The 22,407-nt window shown below is 39.9% G+C and overlaps 1 protein-coding gene across 3 annotated transcripts in view; it reads left to right on the plus strand.

The window, feature by feature from the left end:
* The window catches only part of VEGFC (vascular endothelial growth factor C), a 133,319-nt gene that overhangs the window by 56,404 nt on the left and 54,508 nt on the right, over positions 1-22,407 (plus strand). Inside the window, exon 1 of one of the 3 annotated variants that reach the window (XM_030563709.1) lies at positions 8,502-8,563. The exons of the other annotated variants lie outside the window; for them this stretch is intronic. The gene's annotated coding sequence lies outside the window, so the exon portion shown is untranslated. Of the gene's footprint in view, positions 1-8,501; positions 8,564-22,407 lie in introns of those variants that run through there. 3 annotated transcript variants of the gene reach the window in all.

Consider the following 22,407-nt stretch of genomic DNA (forward strand, 5'->3'; position numbering starts at 1 on the left):
CGGGGCTCGGGCTCCGGGCCTGAGAAATTTCTTTGTAGGTGTTCTGGCTCAAGCTGGAGCCTGAGCTTTCGGACATTGTGAGGGTGGAGGGTCCAAGAGCTTGGGATCCAGCCCGAGCCTGAATATGTGCACAGCAATTTTTAGCTCCACAGCCTGCGCCCAGGGCAGCAGTTTCCACAGATCTTTTACCTCTGTGTAAACGTACCCTGAGAGGCCACATAACTTGCCTTTGCTGTTGCCTTTGCTAGACATGCACAGAGAAGATATTGCAGCATGAGTGATTCACAGATGGGTATTCAACATGTTTTTTCAAACCATATTATTTTGCAGTCTTGTCACTTAGTAGCTAATAATGCAAACTACTGAATGTAATAGATAAACCTGAATAAGTATCTTCCATGTCCCCTCCAAGGGCACCTCTGATCCCTAAGGGACTCCATCATCCTTGTTCCTTCCTCCTCCCTGACACCTTTAGGACCAATCAGCCCTGTGCTTATAGCGACCAGCGTTCCAGCTAGTGACTGGGTGTACAAAGGACTAACAACCTGATTACCACTTGGATATTACCAAACTGCTACAGCATCCACATAAAAATAAAGTTTTATTCCCTGGGCAAGAGAGGGATAAAATAAAAGTATACAGGAACAGGCAGTGGTCTTAGGGATGATAACTAAACAAGGCCCCAACCAATCTTGCAACAACTGATAGCCCACAACAAGATCAATATCATAAACTCTCACCTCTCCTCAGAGTCATAGTTTCAAGAGTTAACTGCACCTTCCCCTCACCTCCCTCCCCCATGTCTTCCTTGAGGGCACCCTTAGCTTTCACCTTTCCAGGCAGAGACCCGTATCTCTCTCCCATTCCAGACCAGGGGTTTAGGTTTACTGTCCTGCTGCACCTGACTCTCCTCAGCAGATGTGACCGGGATTCAGTACCTGTGATTATCCTCTGTCCAGGGGCTCTAATAGTGTACACCAGTTAGCAACCAGCCTTCACAAAGAAGCTGCATTTATTCTTAGGCTCTGGTAGGTGTCAGACTTTCAAACCTCCCAACTGGGTTTACCCTGTTGGTACAAATCCATGTCAATTTTCAGATCAAAAACAAGAACCCAGACTGGATAGTTCAAGCATTTCTTTATATGGCATGAATCTTTGATCTTACCTGCAGATGGGTAATAATCACCAGTCAAAGTCCCTTTCTTCAGGATTGAGGTTTTGGGTTTTTTTGTTTTGTTTCGCAGAGTTGTGGAATTTGCATTAACCATTCCCCAGGGATTCCCCCACTTAACACTTACTGTCCCAAAAATTCATGTTTGTCTGGCACATCCCAATATAGTCTTTTGAGTTCCTCATGCTTCCCAGGACTCACATCTATCACTATCCTCACGCAGAGCTAATCCGAGTGGAACCGGAGGTCAGGATGTGGGGCAGGCAGCTCAGTGTAGATGGCAGCTCTTGTGTCCAGCTGGATGGTGTCCACAGTAGAATCAAGCCCTGGCTTGCAGTTGAGGGGGCCTAGGTTTCTACTAGTTTTCAGCCCTTATTTGTGCCACAGTTCTTTGGAGCTTGGACTGTCTGTAGAGGAGCAGGGGGCTCTGGATCTGTGTCAGGACCTCTTGACTGGGAAAAATTGCTGCTCCTCCAGTTCTCCCAACAGAGTGAGTCAAAACAGCTGCTCCTCCCAAAGCTGCAGAGATCAACCCAGTAGTATAATTGAGGGTAAAAGTGAGTAAATGGAGTTTTCCCAATTCTCATTTAGGGAATATGGAGTTTAGTTTATCTTAGTTTACCCACTTGTTTTTTTAAAGCCTAGAACAGTTCATATGCAGGTAATAGTTCTACTGGTTTTAATCCATCGGTGGTACGAGGGAGACTGAAGACATGTCAAGAGTTCTCATTGGTAGATTTCCTAGTAAACAATATTTACTACAGAAAATAAAAAGCCCACTGTGGGCTATTGTCAAAATCCATTCACCTGCTGTTTAAATTACCATATGATTAGGATTTCTAATTTTTTGTTTTAACTGTAAACTCTGATAAAACACCCAGATAGGGAAAAACAGTGAAATTGGTGTTCATCTGGAAAACACCTGAAAAACATGGGAGATGGGTTACTTGTATCTAAGGCCTTGTCTACATGCAGAATAATGTGGACTTAGGGGTGAGGGGAAGAGGATTTCTGAAACTCAGTATTATGTTGCACATTAAGTGGTCTGCTCTGTGTAGACCCTGCTTGGTTCGCACCAAAGGTTTTCTAGTGTGCCTAATGTAGTGCTGTTTGAGAGACCCCTGAAAATGACCAAGTTTTGGACAACTACATAAAACTCAAAAATTGCTAACAAAATAAACTCAGAAAAATGAAATTAATAACCCCCCCAAAATAGAAATTCTACATATGATACAAATCAAGTACAGAATCTTTTTCTGTCATGGCTGTTTTTGTAATCAGGATGCCTCTTTTGAGCTCTATGGGTTTAAATTTACTGATCACTGCTATCTCATGTACATTTATATCAGTGTCTCTGATCACTATTTGGATACTATCTTGCTGCCTGAAGCACAGATATGGAAACATTTTTCACAGCCAGATTTTCACACTGCCTAAACAAACAAACCAGCAGAATAGTGAATAGGTTGCACAGCCATTATAGCATACTGAGATACACATGCTCCGTAGCGAGAAAGATAGGAATAGTATACTTTTATCTATTGATAAATTATGGTCAATTTTATATGATATTTCTCTGCTGCTTTTCATCGTATGTAACATGCAAAATCACAAAATTGAAGAGACCTCGTTCATAAAAGCATTTTACAGTTTTAGGATCTCAAAAGATAAAAATCCTAATCAGTATTCAGGTGTAAATCTTTTTTCTTGATAAATGACTGAGTCATTCACAAAACTCTTTCAGTATGAACTGATATAATAATAATTAAGGCCAGGACCCTGCAACTGTGTTCTTTAGCAGGGGAATTCTTATACAGTTGCACTCTATGAATGATCGGGTGTTTGTGAATGGATCGTGTTACAGAAATCAGATAAGTCATGATATGGTACATTAACTCTGAAATGATGATTTAAAGCAATTTATAGTTAGTAGTTTTACTGATCTACATTTTTAATATAACTTTTTAAAAACACTACATTGTGCAGATGAAGTATGCTTGTCTAACTTACATTTTTTAAAAAAAATCAAACTAATTTTGTGGTGGTAAATAATAAATATACTTTTTTTAAACACTCACATTTTCACTTTTGAAAATCAGTTTTCAAGCTTCCATAGGTCTGTAATTACATTGTTTCATTATTTTCATTTATATTCATACCAAAGTGTTTTAATATTATTATATATGATATTAATAACATTCCTTAAATGTGGACATTAGAGAGCTGATAGAGGATGAGAGGCACATGGGAGCTGAGAAAGTCTGAGAGTTGCTAATATTCAGCTTTTTCACCAGGCCAATTTTCATTACATTTCTGGTATTTTGCTTTAAATTTTTTCAATGGCAAAAGGCTAACTTTCTTACTGTAAACTATTTCACCTGTTAACACTCTTCCATATCACCCAGCAGAAAAAATAATTAAGGCCCATTCAGGATTGTCCTGGAGCTATGGATCCTGGAAGCCTTGGAATCCCCAACTTCAATGTAGTCTCAATGGCAGGGCTGCCCTGTAGTCATGGGCCCTGGGGGAGTCTGCTGGGCAGGGCTGCCCCAGAGTGGCAGACCCTGGTGCCCTGGCTCCCCAGCAACCCCATCAGGTGAGCTGCAGGAAACCAAGCAGCTTTCTGACTGAACCCTGCCTATTTTTTACTGGAAGTTCATCAAAACTTGTTTGTTTGTTTTTTGAGAAACATCTCAGTTACAACAAACCGCACTTTCCAATGTTTCATCACAAAGTTCTTGACCAGCTTTACTGAAAATGGATAATAGAGGCACAAGCAGAGGTGAAAGTAAGTCAGTACGCCCCGGTACGGCTTCCTCAGGAGGCAATTTAAATGCTAACATTTCAAAATTTCATTTTGTCACAGATCTGAACAAAAAGACTAACTTTTGAGATTCCCCTCAAAATGAAATTCTGAGCAATTTTGTTTCAGAAATATCTAAACAATCTTATCAAAGTGCTTCATTGTGTTAAGGTTGAAGTACTTCATTTAATTAAGGTTGAAGAGCTTTGTTTCAATTTTTATAATATATCATATATGTGATGTTTGCAAGGTTCATGCTCGTGCCTTTACTTTCCTAGAAATCTGCCATTCTCCCGTTCTTAGACCAGGTGCCAAGATACAGCACCTAGTGTACCAACCAGGCTTACCCCAACAGGGCTAACTGGGTTTAGATACCTGCAGTTCTTCCCATTGGGAGCTTGTGACCAGTGATGAATCACAAGACAACTTCTTAAAACAAAGTATTGTTTAATCATAACAACATGAACAAAGCATGACACAAAAGCTTTTAAACACAACAAAAGGCCTACACACAAGTCTATCTTATCTGGAGTCTAACCATCCTCTCAATAGGTCTAACTTGCCCCAGAACTTCAACCTCTAGAGTCTGGGTTCCCATTCTCTGGTCCTCTTTATCCAGTCTTATTGTTCTGTGTTTTCTGAGCCTAGTTAAACCAGTTCCGAGAGCTCAGCATGATCTTGGATGTGGCCCTTCAAAACAGAAGGCTCTTGAGTTATGACTTAAGTGTTTGCTAGGAAATGCATAGAAGGCACGACCCTCCTTTCTGGGTGCATTTCCTGACAACTCTCTGACAAGTTAACTCAGTATATGCATACAGTAAACATCCTTTCAACAATCAGACAAATAGATATATAATATTAACAGGTTATTATAGGCAGCTCAAAACTCATCATAATAAGACATACTACAATAGTTGAACCAATAAAGTGGAAGCAAAGTGCCTTGACTTTATCAAAAACAAAGTGCTTTGTTGAAGTTTTTAGTGATAAATTATCAAAATTGATAAAAAAACGATGATGGACTAGATTCAGCTCTGGGTTCTGCCAGTGTAACTCAGGAGCCAAAGATTCCCTAAAAGATTCCATTCACAATTTCTCCTGGCTTCTAGTCAGCAGAAATTCATCTTATATTTGATACCACTGATGCACTAGTCTATCCCAAACCACTTTTCAAAAATTAACATTATATTAATGAATGCTAATTATGAGCTAGCTTGTGAAGTTACCATGAGTTTTGAGTAAGGTGCAGCATATAGCTATGCTGACTCAGGTGCACAGCGGAAGGCAAATTGGTCCTTGGATCCCTCTTTCTCCAAGAGTCTCCCTTTACATCCAGTAAGTTGTACCAGCCCTTTACATGGCACAAGTTATTTTTTTCTTTGTACTGGCTAAGCTGTATTGATGGTATATTGGGGAGGCAGCGAAGGTTCTTCCAAGTTCTCATTCACATGTGCTGAAAGGGGACAGCAGACCTGTGGCAGCTTCTTTCTCCTTCACGTTGTGACATGCAATGTAGATAGCCTACACAAATGGAGTAAGGGGTTGGTACTTACTTCCCTGTCAGGTGCATAGTATGAACCACTGATTGACCCTCCTGAATGCATACAGATGAGATAGACTAATCCAGGAGTGGGCAAACTATGGCCTGGGGGCCGTATCCAGCCCTCCAGACATTTTAATCCAGCCCTCGAGCTCCCGCCAGGCAGTGAGATCCAGGGTGTGGATCCCACTGGCACCCCAGCTGGGGAGCAGGGTTGGGGGCTTGTCCTTCTCCGTGTGGCACCCAGAAGCAGAGGCATGTCCCCCCTCCAGCTGTTACACATAGGGTAAGCCAGGGGTCTCCACATGCTGCCCCCGCAGCTCCCATTGGCCAGGAACTGTGGCCAGTGGGAGCTGCAGGGATGGCACCTGTGGACAGGGCAGCGTGTAGAGTCGCCTGGCCGCGACTCCATGTAGGAGCCAGAGGGGGGACATACAGCTGCTTCTGGGGACTGCTTGAGGTAAGCGCCGCCCGAAGCCTCCACCCCAAGCCCTTTCCCCAGCCCTGATCCCCCTCCCACCCTCCGAATCCCTCCATCCCAGCCCGGAGCAACCTTCTGCACTCCCAACCCCTCAGTCCTAGCCCCACCCTAGAGCCTACACCTCCAGCCGGAGCCCTCCCCCTCCCCCTCCCCCGCACCCCACCCCTCTGCCCCAGCCCAGAGCCTCCTCCCACACCCTGAAATCCTCATTTCTGGCACCACCCCAGAGCCTGCACTCCCAGCCAGAGCCCATACCCCTCCTGCACCCCAACACCCAATTTTGTGAGCATTCATGGTCCACCATACAATTTCTATACCCAGATGTGGCCCTTGGGCCAAAAATTTGCCCACCCCTGGACTAATCAAACAACCAAGAGAGAAATTGAAATATATCATTCCAACTCAGACTTTTCCACTGTGCTTAGAACATTAGTTTAATGCAGTTAGTTACATTTTATAATTTGCCTTTAATCAAATTTCTTCTGCTTTTGTTTTGTGTTCCCTTCATTTGCAATATTCTCCTTAGATGCTTGAAATTAAAACTTCTTTCTCTGTTGCGTCACTGTATATGGAAAACTTACTTTTTTTTCCTTTTGCTTCAGTACATAGCTTATATTATTCACTTTTTTCTTGTCATCCACTTTAGTCTAGTTTGGGGTTTACGGTTAGATAGTTAACTTGTGTTTTTCCTCTACTGACTGGCTGTCTTTGCAGCATAAAGCAAAAATACTGCAGGGTCAAGGTATACACAGTGGTCTTTATTTTTTGTTTAATTTCTTTGCAGCAGATGGTAGATTTACAAAGTCAAAGGAGATCCAAATAATGTTCCTCATCATAACAATTTAGGGCAGGCCAAATTATCCCATCCCACCCCCAAAATTTTTGTTTTGTTTTTAACCAAGGAAAAACAACACTGCAGGATGGCAAGTACCCTGCTCTCTATGTCCACCACATTCTGTCTACATTCAAAATATCTTTTAATTATACCGATTTTAAACTAATGACGAAGCTTTTTATAAAGTGTTTGGGTAAGATCCCAATTTTTGACATCACAAATACTAAAGCTTTTCCAGCTTTTTATTTCTTAATGGAATCTTCAGTCAGAAGTAAAAAATTGAGGTATCAGTGGTATAGTCATGTGATTTGTTATTCAGTCCAGTGTGCTGCTTAAGAATACAATAGAGATTTTTTTTTAATAAGACTTTTAGCAAGTAGACTCAATCTTGGGCATTTGTATCAAAAAGAATCAGAGAATAACATTTTTTACTGGAACATCCATAGACACTCTTGAGATTTTAATAAGTATTTACATTTCTATTCTCAATTATCATTTGTAGGAAACTGCCTAGAATTATTTAAAGCAATTGTTTTGTTAATAAATTCACTGTGTTATAATTGGACCATTAACTTACTCTTTAGCTTTTCATGAATTTTTTTTAATTGGTGAATAATGTTTATCATTGAAATATTTGTTAGAATAGGCAATGTGACAAGGTAGGTGGTCTTCTAATTAATATTACAGTTCAGATCTGTAAACTATACAAGGATTGTTTAACAGTTCAGAATTCATGCCCTATTATGTTAAGACATTTGTTTAGGAATAAAGTTCAACATTTGCCTTGAAACCCAATTGCTGTCATTTCATGGTCTATGGAAATGATTTTTTTTTCAAGAATTGCTTTAAATGTATAATTAGTTGAAGTAATTTCTGTAACCTGCTGCTAAATATTTAGACTGTACCTTACTTCTGTTTGTGCAGAATTTTATAACTAGTACTGTAATTCTTAAACAGTTGCCAAAAAAGAAGATTTATTAGCAATATGAGGGACATTATAAACAATAATAAGCGAGATGTGTTTAAATAATAATGTCCATCATAAAAACATCCGAGTTATCAAAAATGCAACAACTGAGTTGAGTATAAAACTAAATGTTGTCTAAAACCAGGATTGAATTTTTCTTACGATAAACCTGTTTGAGTTTTTTCCTTCAAGTCTCAACCAAATTTCCTTTAGTTGCAGAATCATGTAAATAGTTATACAGTACATAGGGTTATCAAGTTGTTTAAAGTAGAATATTTCAGTGTAGCTTTTCAGATTAAGCTAAAAGTCCTAATTTTGATTTATTATTTTTGACCAAAGACACACACTTCAGGAATATTTTTTTTCAGAATATGCAACTACTAATTAATTCACCTGTTACATAAGCTTTTATGTAATAATTTTGCAACATTGACTGACTATAGATATAACACTCTACAGTTTCAACTTTGGAGAGGTACCAGCTAAACTATAGGTCGTGCTCTATCATAATCCATCTTTTGATGGATGGCCAGAACTTTTATTTTTAACCCTACTAATTACAGTCTGGCATATCTTCACATAGTACATAGTCTGTCCTGAAACAATATCCAAGAGTGAGCTGGCATGCAGATTGAAATAATAGAATTATCTCTTACATTTAGAGATTGCAAACACTTGAGTTAACTGTTGAGAACATTGATGGGAGAATCTGAAGGAGCATCTTGCATTGTGGTCACCTGTGTTGCAGCTGGTCAAATGATAATAGGTGATTCCAATTTTCAGCATATTAATGGTTCATTTCATGAGTATAGTTATTCACAACATTAATTTGTCTCCGTATTTGTTTGCTTTTAGCTGTGGAGCAGCTGGCAATTGCTAACAGAAATAATGATAGTATCAAGGGAATTCAACTAGGGATGGTAATATTGCAACATGAATACAAATAATAATAGTTTACTCTTGTATGCTGATTCTATTAGTCATTTCTGACAGTCGTAAAGAAAATACAAGCTGGATAACATTGCATGTTATTGAAAAGTGTTCAGAATTTAAACTAATAAAAGGAAATCCTAATTACTAAGGTTCTCTTAGGGCTTATCTACACAGCACTGGCAATGCACGCTAGAGGGGTGTGCTTTGCACAGTGCTCTAATGTGCTGCACTCTAATTGCCCTGTGTGTAGACCCTACTGGCGTGCTTTAAAAGGCACTTAGTTCACATTAACATAGTTGTAGCTGGACTATGTTAGGACTGCATTAACACAAACTAGGTATCTTTTAGAGCATACCAGGAGGGTCTACCCAGGTTAGAGTGCAGCATGTTAGTTAGCATGCCACACCATGTAGACAAACCCTTAATTTACAAGAGAATAAGATTTTATAAGCACAGCACTACAGTGATTCTCATCTTTCCTGTCTAGCAGAACTCTGAGAATGGTGATGGAATGTCCCTGACAGTTACATTGCTTTAAAACAGTGCAGATCACAAAGACCAGACAGAAGTGCCTAAGAGCTGGGACGAAACAGCTTCAGTCAGGGGGGTCAATATGGGAGGAACTTCCAGAGAGTTGAAACAAATCCAGAGACTGACCATCTTTAGGAAATGCTGCAGAACCTACCTTTTTTAATGAAGGCTTTTCAGCATGCCCAGAATGACACTCACAACACTGATACCCTTTCTACCTCCATCCGATAGACCCGGTCAACGAAACAGAAACTAACAGTAACAAAAAATTACCCCAAGCGGAGCTTTTACCCTGAGAAGGGAAAAGACGCAGAAATTCTGTGACATCCACTAGGGACTCTCTACTATTAATCAGTTTTACATGAGAGATGGTCAGATACTGCACTAATGGAGATGATATAAAACCATGAAATCTTAGGATTGTACTATCATTGCTTTCTTATGGGAAATCCCCTCTCATAGCCTCCAGCAAACAACTCAGAGAGGGGATTAGACAAAAGCAGAAAGCTTACAGGGAGTGGAAGAAAGGCAGGATCAGTAAGGAAAGCTACTTTGGTGAGGTCAGAACATGTAGGGATAAAGTGAGGAAGGCTAAAAGCCGCATTGAACTGGACCTTGCAAAGGGAATCAAAACCAATAGTAAAAGGTTCTACAGCCACATAAATAAGAAGAAAACAAAGAAAGAAGAAGTGGGGCCGCTATACACTGAGGATGGAATGGAGGTTAAGGATAACCTAGGCATGGCCCAACATCTAAACAAGTACTTTGCTTCAGTTTTTAATAAGACTAGTGAGGAACCTTGCGATGATGGAGGGATGATAAACGGGAATGTGGACATGGAAGTGGATATTACCGCAACTGAGGTAGAGGCCGTACTTGAACAGCTCGATGGGACGAAGTCGGAGGGCCCGGACAATCTCCATCCGAGGATATTAAAGGAACTGGCGCGTGAAATTGCGAGCCCATTAGCGAGAATTTTTAAGCAATCGATAAACTCGGGGGTTGTGCCGTATGACTGGAGGATTGCTAACGTAGTTCCTATTTTTAAGAAAGGGAATAAAAGTGATCCGGGTAATTATAGGCCTGTTAGCTTGACGTCTGTAGTATGCAAGGTCTTGGAAAAAATTTTAAGGGAGAAAGTAGTTAAGGACATAGAGGTCAATGGTAATTGGGACGAATTGCAACACGGATTTAGTAAAGGTAGATCGTGTCAAACCAATCTGATCTCCTTCTTTGAGAAGATGACGGATTACTTAGATAAAGGAAATGCGGTAGATATAATTTACCTAGATTTCAGTAAGGCATTCGACACGGTTCCGCAGGGGGAACTGTTAGTCAAATTGGAAAAGATGGGAATGAATATGAAAGTTGTAAGTTGGATAAGGAACTGGTTAAAGGGGAGACTCCAGAGGGTTGTATTGAAAGGTGAATTGTCAGGCTGGAAGGAGGTCACTAGTGGAGTCCCTCAAGGATCGGTTTTGGGACCGATCTTATTTAACCTTTTTATTACTGACCTTGGCACAAAGAGCGGGAATGTGCTAATAAAGTTTGCGGATGACACGAAGCTGGGGGGTATTGCTAACACGGAGAAGGACAGGGATACTATTCAGGAAGATCTGAACCACCTTGTAAACTGGAGTAATAGAAATAGGATGAAATACAATAGTGAAAAGTGCAAGGTTATGCATTTAGGAATTAATAATAAGAATTTTGGATATACGTTGGGGGCGCATCAGTTGGAAGCGACGGAGGAGGAGAAGGACCTTGGGGTACTGGTTGATAGCAGGATGACTATGAGTCGCCAATGTGATACGGCTGTTAAAAAAGCAAATGCGATTTTGGGATGCATCAGGCGGGGTATTTCCTGCAAGGATAAGGAGGTGTTAATACCGTTATACAAGGCGTTGGTGAGACCCCATCTGGAATACTGTGTGCAGTTCTGGTGTCCCATGTTCAAGAAGGATGAATTCAAACTGGAACAGGTTCAGAGACGGGCTACAAGGATGATCCGAGGAATGGAAAACCTGCCTTATGAAAGGAGACTCAAAGAGCTTGGCTTGTTTAGCCTGGCCAAAAGAAGGCTGCGGGGGGATATGCTTGCTCTATATAAATATATCAGGGGGGTTAACGTTAGGGAGGGAGAGGAATTATTTAAGTTTAGTACTAATGTAGGCACGAGGACGAATGGGTATAAACGGGATATTAGGAAGTTTAGACTTGAAATTAGACGAAGGTTTCTAACCATTAGGGGAGTGAAGTTCTGGAACAGTCTTCCGAGGGAAGTAGTGGGGGCAAAAGACTTTCCTGGCTTTAAGACAAAGCTTGATAAGTATATGGAGGGGATGTTATGATAGGATTGTTAATTTGGGCAATTGATCTTGGATTACCACCAGATAGGTCTGCTCAATGGTCTGCAGGGAGATGTTGGATGGAATGGGAACTGAGTTACTGCAGAGAATTCCTTCTTGGGTGCTGGCTGGTGACTCTTGCCCACATGCTCAGGGTTTAGCTGATCGCCATATTTGGGGTCGGGAAGGAATTTTCCTCCAGGGCGGATTGGCAAGGGCCCTGGAGGTTTTTCGCCTTCCCCTGCAGCGTGGGACACGGGTCGCTTGCTGGTGGTTTCTCTGCAGCTTGAGGTCTTCAAACCAATTTTGAGGATTTCAATAACTCGGTCCTGGGATAGGGGTTGTTATAAAATTGGATGGGTGGGGTTCTGTGGCCTGCCTTGTGCAGGAGGTCAGACTAGATGATCAGATTGGTCCCTTCTGACCTATGAGTCTATGAGTCTATAAGCTTTCTCCCGTGAGAATGTACGGATTAGCTAAGATCTAGGAAAATTAAAATTTTGTTTCCTTGAAATGTTTGGTCTCCTTTTTTTCCCCCTCGCTGTAACTAAGAGTCTCTCTGTCTCTGTAATCTAAAATTGTAGCAATACTGTAATTGTATTTTCTGGTGTAGCAGACCATTTGGCAGGACTATTATAGAATTTAGCTACTTCAGTTCATCTTGTGCTTCCAAATCAATATGGAAGGAATTCACTTCAGGACCTTTCTTTTTTGTAGGAATTCCAAGGGTTTAGGTATTTTCCACACACAGATTTGGTTTCTTATCTTTTTTTATAAGCCTGTCACATACTGTGCAGTATTTTACAAGAGTGGATTAAATTCTTCCACTCACTGTTTGCTCTCATTGTTCACATTATCCAGTCACCCTTCTATCTTGGTAACACATTCATCTAGAGAATTTATTCTTATAAATAAAATATCAAGTTTGTCTCCCATAAAAGACTTTGTGTGAGTCCATCTGTATTGGTAACTAATGATTCTCAAAGTTCTCAGAACTTTTCTTGTTTACTAAAGTAGAGGAGGGAAAAGATGGCTGCTGCAATGAGTCCTACATTAGAAAAAAACTGAAATAGATAGATTTCAAAGTGATTCACAAAGGAGGGGGGAAACTGAAGTACTGAGAAGTTAAGTTGCTTGCCCAAGATTACTTAATACACCTGCATGTGGGATATATACATACTTCTCTGTCAAAGTTATTTGATCCAAACATTCACCCTTAAAGCACTGTTGGATAATTAGAATAACATGAAGCAACAGAAAGCTATAACTTCAGACAGTACCTAAATTAAAATATTATAGGTGATAAAATGATTTATCGGTAAATATTGACAGAAAGCATAACTGTCAACAATAGATAAATAAACAAAAAAAGCTTACAATATGTCATTTTCAAAGACGTATTTTAAGTATGATTTCAATAAATCTGGTTTTGGTAAAATCTCAACCTACAATGTTGCATACAGGAGTACAAATTTAGTTCTCATTTAGTCAGTCTTAACTGCACAGTAAATTTAGATCAGATTTACACTGATGTAAATAGGAGTAGAATTTGTCTCAGGGTCATAAGCTGGGGGTCAGTGTTCTGAGGAGAACTGAGATCAGTCTGCATTCAAGCACTGTGACAACACTTCTTCAGTTTGTTAATACTTCTTTATATCACTTATATAGCTAAATTTAAAACAAATTCTGGTTTTGATGATTGATAATTTCCTATCCTCAGAATCAGACTACATCTAGACTGTGATGAAAACAGCACCGTATGAGAAAATAATACATAACTATAAAATAAACCAGATATCTTTCAAGGGCATTTGGATGCTATTATTGATAACATTCACAGACTATGATAACTCTTCCGTAGAGATGGCTGAAAATTTTCCAGTGGAACAGTTTGCTTTTAGGAAATGCCAATTTGAAATATTTAATGGGGACATATCTATTTTGTCAAAAATTTTGGTAGGAAATTATCAAAATATTTTGTTTTGATTTTATCATTTTGGGGGGGGGTGTGCGCGCGTGCCATTTAGGGATCTGGGGGAAAAATCTGGGGGATTGATCCTGCTTTGACAGGGGCGGCTCTAGACATTTTGCCGCCCCAAGCAGGGCAGCATGCCGATGGACCTCCCGCAGGCGTGCCTGTGGAGGGTCCGCTGGTCCCGCAGCTTTGGTGGACCACTGGAGCTGCGGGACCAGCGGACCCTCCGCAGGCATGCCTGCGAAAAGTCCACCAGAGCCGCCTGCCGCCCTCCAGGCGACCAGCAGAGCGCCACTCGCGGCATGCCGCCCCAAGCACGCGCTTGGCGGCCTGGAGCCGCCACTGTGCTTTGAGCAGGGGGTTGGACTAGATGACTTCCTGAGGTCCCTTGCAACCCTGATATTCTATTGCCGCGCGCGCGTGTGTGTGTGTGTGTGACAAAATTATTACATTTAAACAAAACATTTAACCTTATTGAAACAAAATGTTTAGGTCATTTCAATGTTGCCAAAACAAAATATTTCAGAACTTCCATTCTGCAGTAAATTAAAAAAATTCTAATATTTGTTCTTCTTAGGGACAAAAGAAATGTCAAAATATCAGAATTTTATGTGAAAGGAAAATTCTATTTCTCAACCAGCCGTATTCTTCAGATACTTAATTATGTAGAATAAGTAAAACATGTGGATAAATTAAATAACTGAGGATAGGATTAGTTTCGTGCAGGATTATCAGCTATCTCCTTGGTTTGTTTTAAATTAAAGCATTTGTGTACTTTTTCATTTAGAAATAAAACTTCTGCAGCCCTTTACATTTTGTTTTATCCTCCCTTTACATGATGTTATAGCCTTCTTCCTGTGTGTCAGACTTTCACTCTCTCTTTCTTCAGATCCCTTCTCAAATTCATTTATTTTGCTTTTCTTTCCACCTTTAACTTCTATTCATTTCCCTTTTCTCTCCCTCATTCTCAGTGTTTACAATATCAGAATGTATAAAGCTCATTTGCAGTATAATTCATATCATATCGTATTTATTTTATCCTTTTTTGACTTCCTTTTCTATCATTTCCTTTGTCTGTTTTCTGTTTTCTTGTTTGTCTAGTGTAGTTTAAAGCTTTTTGGTGCAGGGACAGTGGGTCTGGTACTGATCTCACTCATATCAGCTGTACAGTATAGTCCAATTGACTTCAGTAGTGTTATTCCTGATTTAAATTAGCATGAGACCTGAATCAGGGTCAGTGTCATCTTCCAATTTCTGTAAAGAACCATGCAAAATTACAGTGTTCTGTAAATATTTAAAATTAATAAAAAGGAGTTTTACAATTTTGGAAATCAGTTAAATTATACTAGTGCTAAACAGATGAGATCAAAATCAGGCGTATCATATTCAGATTGAATGTAAGTGGAATATAGCAAAGTTGATGTTTAATCATACTATATGGTTCAGATTTTTCTTCATTGGAATTATAATATTTTCATTTAATTGACATTAATCACATCAGTATCCTAGAGGAAGATACATATAAATTACAATAATTCTAAAAGATTATGCAAGAAAAATGTTTACGCGCAGCTTTCTTTAGCAATATTTCCACACTACCTATGTTTGCTTCCTTATGCTAAATTAATTACATGATTTTTTAATATATTTCGATTGGTCAATAAATGTGGTATACAAGTACATTAAAATGGATTGCTTTAGAGCCAGAATTTTCCTATTAAGAAAATCCTTTAAAATCTAATGTGCTGAAAACTATAATCACAGCAAATGCATTAATTATTATTATTGCATATTGAACCATCAGTTATGTGTAAGAGTCTCTGCCAAATATTAAGTATGTTGACCTTTGACATTAATAGAGAAGGATATAAGGGATACTTAAAATAAACTGTAAATGTAAAGAATAAGGAAACATTATAAACTTCATTTTATTCCTAGATGGTTTTTAACCTTCCAGATATTGTTTTTCTGTTAACTATAATTTTATGAAATACTTAACATACTACAGAGTTGGAATACCACATTATGAAATACATCTATTTTACAGAACAAAGTTTTCCAAAATTTATGTAATTATATAATAGCTTTGGAATAAGAAAATCAAGCCATATACTTCCTTGTTTCACAATGCCACTAAGATAACAGAGTGATAAGAACTATAGAAATATAGATAGGTAGGTCTGTAAGTAATTTAGTGTGTCGGATAGTTATTTACTACGTCCTTGTTACTTTATTTAGAAGGAGAGGATTTGTCACTTGATTCATTTAGGGCCCTTTTCTCCCATGCTCCTCAATAAACTGTGTAGATGAAAAGAAATGAAGTGAGTGTCTTCTTGTGGGATTTCCTGCTCACACTTCTGTCTTTTGAGGAGTTGTTCCACTCCACACAGTCATTCCTAACCTTGTAAAGATTGGTCAGTGAAAGAATTGTTCAGGCTTTTCCTCCAAAATGTAACCAACTCCTACTCAGTGTGATCACACAACTATGTCCAGGGTTGGCCTGAGTATTTTAGGACGGGTCAGTGAAATGTTTCCTTGGACTTAACTGACTCATTTACATAATAGAAGGAGAAAGGAAAGCATGGTGTATATAGGTAGCATTCTCCCCTCCTATCTAGAAGCTAGGGCTGGGCTCTACCCTCTGTTGCATGCAAGTGTCTCCCATTGAAATCAGCAGACTGCTTAATTAATCAGAAGTCACCGTCTGGCCCTCATTGTTTTAGAATTGCTATTATCTAAATAGCTTAATAATGTTATGTTGTTTTATGGCACCATAACAGTTGTCAGGTTTAATGCAATGGTTTTATTTTAAATTTAGGATTACATCCAAAAGTTCATTTGAGAATAACTAGCATGGTGTTAGTAATCAAATATTCAAACCGTAATCACTTCCAAACCTTGTTAATCTGATCTAGCATAACACTGTTAAATATAAGGGCTCTATTCATTAATTTACAGTACATTTCTATTCTTGTTTGGTTTCTTTTTGTTTTTTTCATGTTATGCTTTTCTGAACAGTTGTTACGATGTTGATTTTCATGAAGCCAAACAACTTAGAGATTTAAAAGTATCATTTCTGGTATGCACTATGCTACAAGCAGATGTACAACCAAAAGTAGAACAAGGAGCCTAGATTAAAAAAAGAGTAAGCTAGTTTGATTAGATTAATTAACCAAAACCACTATATGTAGTAGATTTTTGCAAATATCCAGACATCAGTTAGAACTGCTTTTACAGTTCTGGGTCTAAAGAATTCATTTATTTATTTATTTTTATACTGAGTACTTTTTCCTTTATCAGATGTTGCTGGCAATTTATTCCAGCACAAGGTTCCTTGGCCAACTCAATTACTGTTAGAAATGCAGTTAACACCCTCATTCAATCAAGTGGAAATTAAGATTTAGTTGTGTGGACAATTTGGCAGTAGTGTCTGTTGGATTTCTGCGCTGGAATTAAATTTCTACATAGGTCACTAATGCCTCTAATTGTCTCATTCAACCTGAACCAGTTATAAATACTTGCCTAATTTGCCACAGTTGAAAATTCATGCCTACAGGTTAATGATGACTACAGCAAGTAGAGGTCAACACATTTTGAAATACATTTGTAGACATATACTGGCAATAAATAGACAACTTTCCTTTTCTTTCTCCTCTAAATCTTTAATGGTGCTTAGGAGGGCTCTGGTTACAATTAGGGTGATCAGATGTCCCGATTTTATAGGGACAGTACTGATTTTTGGGTCTTTTTCTTATATAGGCTCCTATTACCCCCTACCTCCGTCCCGATTTTTCACACTTGCTGTCTGGTCACCCTAGTTGCAATACTTAGTACTACGTGTACCTTGCTATTCACTCTTGCTTCCATTCTTTCTTCCCTTGTCAGGCTGAAGAGAAGAAATAGCAAAAGCCCTCTAGTGACTGAATAGGCACCCTGCATTGTACTTATAAACCTGACTTAAAACATCAGTTGCTTTTAAGGGAAGTGTGTTCATTAATTAAGCTCAATAGCAAGTGATTGTTAAGAACAAAAATTGCGATTTTGTGATCATTCCAATTATTCACTTGTAACTAGGACAATTATAGGCCTAGTTTCATGGGTTATTTATAGAATAAACTAGGTATAGTGCATTAGAAAACTTTCCTCTGCTATACTGAAAATGATTAAATACTCCCTGTGAATCTATTTTAATCAGTCTCCTAGAATTTGAGCAGCTATAATGAAATAATCTTGTTGCACTTCCTTAGAAAACATCAAGATAGTTTTCTTCTCCACCAAGACTTCACTTTGCAGAAAATATGTGCTGTATCTTATAAATATATTGTGTTTTCCTTTTGCCCACATTTGAAAAAATGTGTTCATGCTTATTATGTTCTCCTCTAAATGAATACTTTAAATTGTAAACACTGTTACATTAACAGTACACATGGCCTTCTGGAAAATCCGTGAGGAAATGTGTTTTTAAAACAATATTTCACAACATTATCTTAGATCAGGACTTGAAAATTATACTTATCAGAAGTGAATATACAACTTTCTCTGACAAGTGGAGCTGGAATATTAAGCCATCAATTTCTGTAGATTTTAAGCTTCAGACACGCATTGCACGTCTAGCTCTTAACAGAATCATAGAAATGTAGGGCTGAAAGGGACCTCAAGAGGTCATCTAGTCCAGCCACCTGTGCTGCCGCAGGACCAAGTTACCTAGAACATCCCTGACAGGTATTTGTCATGGCTGCTCTTAAAAACAATTAAGAGGATTCCATAGCAGCTCTTGGATGCCTGTTCTAGTTCTTAACTACCCCTATAGTTAGAAATTTTCTCCGATATCTAACGTAAATTCCCTTGCCACAGATTAAGTCCGTTGCTTCTTGTCCTACCTTCAGTGAATTTGGAGAACAGTTGGTTACCATCCTCTTTATAAGAGTCTTGAAATATGTTAAAGGCTGTTATCAGGTTCCCCTTCAGGTTCTTTTCTGAGATGAACTTCTGAATGGGAGTGAACCAAGGTGATTTCCTCAGGGTATGTCTATGCTACAATCCTAAGTCAACTTACATTTGGTCGACTTACAACCACTACAGTAATTACTGCACTGGTGCATGTCTATGCTACCCTCCTGGGGTCATTTGTGTGTGTCCTCACCAGGAGCACTTCCACTGACTTAAGAGGGGCACTGCGGGAAGCTGAGAGCCCGGTCTCTCACTTCACTGGCAGCTCTATTACAAGATGAGAACAGTAGAGGAGATTTGCAAATGAAGAAATAATGTAATGTAAGGAGAATATGTTTGACTTTTTAACTGTTCTTAGTACTATTGCTTTTTTATAAATGCTTCTGATCTTATCACAAATAAATAAAACTTCAGCACTTTAAAATTTATGACCAAACACTTGTTTCTAAAGCCACCTCCTCAACTGTGTTGAATATCTGAAATATAATATCTCCAATCTCATTTGAAGATGAAGCTTTTTACTCAGTGGTATGGCCATGAAGAAATTCAATTTGCAACATAGATCTAAAATGCTATACAAGTGCCTAATTTATGACTTATCTCATAAGAAAAACGGTTTAGTAGAGTTTAAGGAAATCCACTTGTCTAGGTTACCAGAAGACTAAACATACTAGCTTGAGATCAGTACTGAAGATGAGGGATGGGGAACCTTAGCAGCATAGTCCAGGATCAACTTTCTGATGAGCAGCTCTTTTGATGGGAAGGGCAAGGATTCCTATTGAGGTGCTTGGCCTTGCACCCTAATTTCTGGCTACATCTTTCATATCAGCCTCTGGCTACTAGGTATCTGGTAAATTTGAAGCCCCCACCCTTTCACAACAAGGTTTTAGTTAGCTCCTTTTTGAATCCTTTGGTCTTTGGTGGTCTGTGAATGAACAAAATAATCTGTTTTGGCTCTGGTTTCTGCTGCTAGACTAGAGGTGGGCCAAACTATGGCCCGGGAGCTGCATCCGGACCTTCAGACATTTCAATCTGGCCCTCAAGCTTCCGCGAGGAAGCGGAGTCTGGGGCCTGTCCCGCTCCAGTGCTGCAGCCAGGGAGCGGGGTTGGCAGCTTGTCCCACTCTGCACATGCCATGGCTCTGCGTGGCTCCTGGATGCAGCTGCATGTCCTCCCTCTGTCTTCTACGCATAGGACCCTGCACGCAGGGGGCTCTGCACGCTGTCCCTGCTCCAAGTGCCACCCCGGCATCTTCCATTGGCCATGAACTACAGCCAATGGGAGCTGCAGGGGAGGTGCCTGCAGACAGGGCAGTGCATAGAGTCACCTGGCTGTGCCTCCACATAGGAGACAGAGGGGGGACATGCTGCTTCTTCCAGGCGCTGCTTTAAGTTAAGTGCCACCCGGAGGCTGCATCCCTGAACCCCTGCCATGCCCCAACCCCCTGCCCCAATCCTGATCCCTCCTCCTGCCCTCTGAACTCTTCAGTCCCAGCCTGGAGCACCCTCATGCACTCCCAACCCCTCATCCCCACCCCAGAGTTCGCAACCCCAGCAGGAGACCTCACATACACACCCACCCACACCGCTGCCCCAGCCCAGAACCCCTTCCCACACCCTGAACTCCTCATTTCTGGCCCCACCCCAGAGCCCGCACCCCCAGCCAAAGCCCTCACCCCCCCCACATCCCAACCCCCAGTTTCAAGAGCATTCATGGCCCCCATACAATTTCCATACCTAGATGTGGCCCTTGGGCCAAAAAATTTGCCCACCCCAGGCCAGACAAATGAATTTAGAAGACATTTTATTACCTGAGGCGACTTTTTCCGATTTGATGTTTGATGTAGTGCTTCCTGTTTCGTCTTGGTATATGATAGACGAAGTAATGGGAGAAAGTGGGGAGGAGGCGGGCTAGCACAGGGCTTGTAGTTTCATAGAGCCAAGTCTCCAGGATGCAGGCCATCTTGGGTACTTCATCACTGATTGTTTGTTGGTGACATCTTGTACTGATCATGAGAACATCATAACGCCCATACTGGGTCAGACCAATGGTCTATTCATCCCAGTATCCTGTTTTCTGACAGTAACCAGTGCCAGGTGCTTTGGTGGGAATGAACAAAACAGGCAATCATTAAGTGAGCCATCCCCTGTTGTCCACTCCCAGCTTCTGACAATCAGAGGCTAGGGATACCCAGAACATGGGGTTGTATCCCTGACCATCTTGGGTAATAGCCATTGATAGACATGTCGTCTATGAACTTCTCATTCCTTTTTGAACATCACTGTAGTTTTGGCCTTCACAACATCCGCTGGCAACAAATACCACAAATTGACTGTGTGTTGTGTGATAAAGTACTTCCTTTTGTTTTAAACCTACTGCCTATTAATTTCAGTGGCCCTCTGGTTCTGGTGTTATCGTGAAGGAGTGAATAACAGTTCCTTATTCACTTGCTCCACACCATTCATGATTTTATAGACCACTATCATATGCCTTCTTAGTTGTTTCTTTTCCAAGCTGAAAAGTTCCAGTCTTTTTAATCTCTCCTCATATGGAGTTGTTCCATACCCTTAATCATTTTTGTTGCCTTTCTGTGTACCTTTTCCAATTCTAATATATTTTTTTCAGATGGGGTGAACAGAACTGCACACAGGTGTGGGCATACCATAAATGTATATAGTGGCATTATGATATTTTCTGTCTTCTTATCTATCCTTTTCCTAATGGTTCTCAACATTGTTAGCTTTTTTTGACTGCTTCTGTACACTGAATGGATGTTTTCAGACAACTATCCACAATGAATCCAAGATCACTTTCTCGAGTGCTAACAGCTTATTTAGACACCATCATTTTTGTATGTATTGTTAGGATTATGTTTTCCAATGTGCATTACTTTGCATTTATCAACACTGAATTTCATCTGCCATTTTGTTTCCCAGTCACGCAGTTTTGCAAGATCCCTTTGTAACTCTTCACAGTCTGCTTTGGATTAAACTATCTTGAATAATTTTGTATTATCTGTAAATTTTGCCACCTCACTGTTTATCCCTCTTTCCAGATCACTTATGAATATATTGAATAGCAGTAGTCCCAGTACAGATCTCTGCAGGACACCACTATTTACCTCTGTCCATTCTGAAAACTGACCATTTAGTCTTATCCTTTTTTTCCTGTCTTTTAAAAAGTTTCTGATCCATGAGAGGACTTCTCCTCTTATCCCATGACTGCTTACTTTCGTTTAGAGCCTTTGATGAAAGACCTTGTCAAAAGCTTTTGGGAAATCCAAGTACACTATATCCAGTGGATCATCCTTGTCCACATATTTGTGTACCCCCTCAAAGAATTGTAACGGATACGTGAGGCATGATTTCCCTTTACAAAGCCTTGTTGACTTTCTTCCCCAACAAGTTGTGTTAATCTATGTGTCTGTTAATTCTGTTCTTTACTGTAGTTTCAACCAATTTGCCTGGTACTGAAGTTAGCCTTACCTGCCGTTAGTTGGCCTGATTGCCTCTGGACCCTTCTTTTAAAAATTGGTATCACATTTTCCGGTGAACTGGCTATCATCCAGATATCCTTCAGTCATCTGGTACAGAAGCTGATTGAAAAGTTACATGTCACTCATTGTTAGTAGTTCTACAATTTCATACTTGAGTTCCTTCAGAACAGCATCCATTTTATTTCAGGTAACTTTGGGTATGTCTATACTGCAGATACCCAAGGCTGTCCCACATCAGCTGACTTGGGCTCACACTAAGGAGCTGTTTAATTGCTAAGTAAACATTTGGGCTCAGTCTGGAGCCTGGACTCTAGGATCCTGCGAGGTCCAAAATGTCTACATTATAGGAGAAGCAGGGTCCCAACCCCTTTAAGGGC

Source organism: Gopherus evgoodei, chromosome 5 (assembly GCF_007399415.2).
Source record: "Gopherus evgoodei ecotype Sinaloan lineage chromosome 5, rGopEvg1_v1.p, whole genome shotgun sequence".
In the NCBI taxonomy this organism is placed as follows: domain Eukaryota; kingdom Metazoa; phylum Chordata; order Testudines; family Testudinidae; genus Gopherus; species Gopherus evgoodei.